The 3,411-nt window shown below is 45.1% G+C and overlaps 1 long non-coding RNA gene across 1 annotated transcript; it reads left to right on the top strand.

The window, feature by feature from the left end:
* The first annotated feature begins 2,360 nt into the window (after positions 1-2,360).
* Positions 2,361-2,997, top strand: LOC138503725 (uncharacterized). Its single transcript, XR_011279690.1, has 3 exons — positions 2,361-2,458; positions 2,543-2,643; positions 2,892-2,997. It is a non-coding gene; the product is annotated as an uncharacterized lncRNA (long non-coding RNA).
* The last annotated feature ends 414 nt before the right edge of the window (positions 2,998-3,411 follow it).

The following is a 3,411-nucleotide window of genomic DNA, read 5'->3' as shown; positions in this document are numbered from 1 at the left end:
CACAACAAGAAATGTGTATTGGGACAGGTACCCAGCCATTCAGCACTCCACACTGCATTCATACCGGTTTCGGGCAGGGGTATCTCAGTCTTTGCGTCACATACAAGAAACTAGACACCCATAAGAAGAAGTGCATATTGGTCAACCATGCCATTTACCCAGGTCCCACCCCAAGGGTGTACTGATTTGTAGATGTGTAAATCAAGGAAGTTGACATTGTGATGATTCCATTCCAGGGTCAGGTTGATGTGTCTGTTCCGTTCATTTAGCCACAGGTGGAATTGCAGAAGTCTTGTGGCTGTACCTTTCCATATGAGAAGGATGTCATCTACATATCTCTTCCATGAGATGATGTTTTTTAGATAGGGGTTGTCAGTGGTGTATATGTTGTCAATCTCATATATGGTCATCTATAAGTTGGCAACATCTGGGGCAAAGGTTACCCCCATCCTTCTCATATGGAAAGGTACACCCACAAGACTTCTGCAATTCCACCTGTGGCTAAATGAACAGAACAGACACATCAACCTGACCCTTAAATGGAATCATCACAATGTCAACTTCCTTGATTTACACATCTACAAATCAGGCGATAGACTGGCAATGGAATTATACAGGAAAAGCACGGACAGAAACACGTTACTGCACTTTGGCAGCTACCATCCTGATGGATTGAAATATAATCTGCCATACAGGCAATTCTTGCGCCTAAGGCAGAACTGCACAGAAACTGAAAGATTTCAGACACATGCACTGGATTTAAAGAACATACTGATGCATAGAGGGAACCCAAGAAAAGCAATCAAAGACGCTAAGAAGAGAGTGGCCAACACCCCACAAGAAATATGTTTGGAAACCAAAACCAAATCAAACATGAATCGTGTTATATGTGTCACTACCTACAGTCCTCTAAGTACTCTAACCCAGAAGACAGTGAAACAACACTGGCACCTAGTTAAACACCCGGGGACCTTGGACAAAATAACATGCTTTGCCTTCAAAAAGGAAAACATTTTCAAAGAGTCTCTGGTGCATACCTTCATCGAACCCGAGGTTCCAACAAACACCCTTTGGGGTCTACCTCCAGTCCAGGGCCACTTTAAATGTGGCCACTGTGTAGCATGTGACTTCACAGTACAAACGCAGACTTTTGACCACAACAACATCAAGTGGAAGTACTGGACCATACGAACTGCAATACCAAAATGGTCATCTACATCATCAAGTGCCCACGCGGGCTACTATATATAGGAAAAACCATCAGGGCAGTTAAAACTAGGATTTCAGAACATCGTTCCTGCATACGTAACAAGGTGCCTGATAAACCATTGGTTGACTACTTCATTGAGTAAAAACATACTGATAAAGACATACAATGGTTCGTTTTGCAAAAATTGAAACCCACCATAAGAGGGGGTGATATTAATAAAGCCTTGTCGCAACTCGAACAGAGATGGGTCCACAAGCTTAACACTGTTAACAAGGGATTCAATATTTGTGTTGAATGGAAGTCCTTCTTCTAAATCATCCAAACCACTGGGACAACAGCAATAGATAATGTTGGTTCTTGTATACACTGTACTTTTGCCACTGTGTCAATTACTTGTTGCATCTTAACAAATCTATGCAAGCAATGCATGCATATGTGTCTGCATCTCTGAATGTATTCAGCAAATGGCTTTCCTGTGCCCATTTGACACATCAGTGTGTTACATAATCATATTTGGATTTTATATGATTCTGTGTCAACCCTAACAATTCTTGTTCAACATGAAAACTATGTAACACGTACCTCCCGTCATCGTTCGAGGAAATTAGTCTTCTCCCATAGGATCTTGTGATATTTTAAAGGACTCACTCCCATTAAATAGTTGGCATATTGTACACCATCTTGTCAACAAAACGAGCTTCCATGTGGCAGATCAGCAATATGCAACTCCCTACATTGAATCACCAATTGCGTGACCACACGATGATTGGCCACCACTTTATCAATTAGGGCACACATATTTTAAAACCAACACGCGGCGATCATACATGGTCCCTGTTCGGAGTCACAGCATCCATGGGTATTCTCCATTTACCATTTTTCTTACTGTCTGGCTTGCTCGCCGCATGATCCATTCAGTCATACACAGTCTTAATTGCGCCACCAGCTGACGTAAGAATAGCTCCCAAAACCAGGTAGTACACACAAGCGGTTACCATGGTAACCGTTCACTCGCCTACACTGTGATCTCACCAATACGAGGTGCCTTTTTTGTACATACTTCCTAAAATTAGGTCACACATTTTTTAATGCTGACCAAAGCGAATAAAGTCCAAATATTAGATCTGCAACCGTTATGTGCCTTCAAATGGCCGACCAGTATATAAACAAGCGGTCGCCATGACACCCAATCTTTTTTGCAAGAACCAGACCGCTACGCGGCTGCTGCCTAACTCTAAAGGAATTCAGGTAAGCAATCGCACTGCGGGCGCGATGCGAGGTCACTACACAACCCCCCTAATTAATTTTCTAATGATGGATTGTCGTTTCCAGACATCCAAGAAACGGGATCTCTGTACGGCTGCATTAACCCTTTGACTGCACGCCGAGCACATGATGTTTGCCGCTCTCCAGCCAGAAAGAGACTTTCTAAGGTAAGCACGCCGCCTCCCACAGTGTACTAAATCTAGCATCAGACAGTTAACTTCCACCTGAGATTACAATAGATGTATATCATCTGATGAAGCCATTATATGTGCTTATACATGATGTGATAGCACTAGAGGCTGTCTCCACTGTAATTGTTGGATATCTCTCAAACATGAATACATGCAGACACTGGGATATATTAGACCCTACGAGTCAGTCAGACTTCTCTCCCCTTCTGTCTCTATACCTACAGGTATTCCTACTAGGCTAGGCACCGTTTAAAGATACAACAACAGCGGCACAATTCAATGTGGACTCGTGTTCCACCCTACACAGACTTACTACCAGACTGTGGCATGCACAGGTAAGCCCTCCCATTTTTTTGGGTGCACAACACTACGTGGCACCTGTTACGGGTGACCCTCCCAATGTGTATTGCCCCTTTAAGGGGATGTGTTCCTCCCACGTGTGTTGCCCCTTTAAGAGGGGCCATGACTGTGTCATGGCCCAAGCTAATAAAAGGAGCTCCTGCAGGCACGTGAGACAGAGCGGCTGCAGACTCCCAAAGAGGAACGACTGAGTCCGTGTCTCATTATCCATGTAGGCCCCAGGCCTACACGTGGAGGCGCAGGCCTGCACGCCCCGACACTGAGGGACCCGCATGCCAGGATGGCAGTCGAGGTTCCCTCGGTCAGAGGCCTGGCAGGCTGTGACCCCACGCTAGGGTGCCAGAGGCCCTGGCACCCGGGGCCCTGCCGGATGTCCATGGCAGG

This window comes from Ambystoma mexicanum, chromosome 11 (assembly GCF_040938575.1).
Source record: "Ambystoma mexicanum isolate Mex_15411 chromosome 11, UKY_AmexF1_1, whole genome shotgun sequence".
Lineage (NCBI taxonomy): Eukaryota > Metazoa > Chordata > Amphibia > Caudata > Ambystomatidae > Ambystoma > Ambystoma mexicanum.
This window is presented reverse-complemented; position numbering and strand designations above follow the sequence as displayed.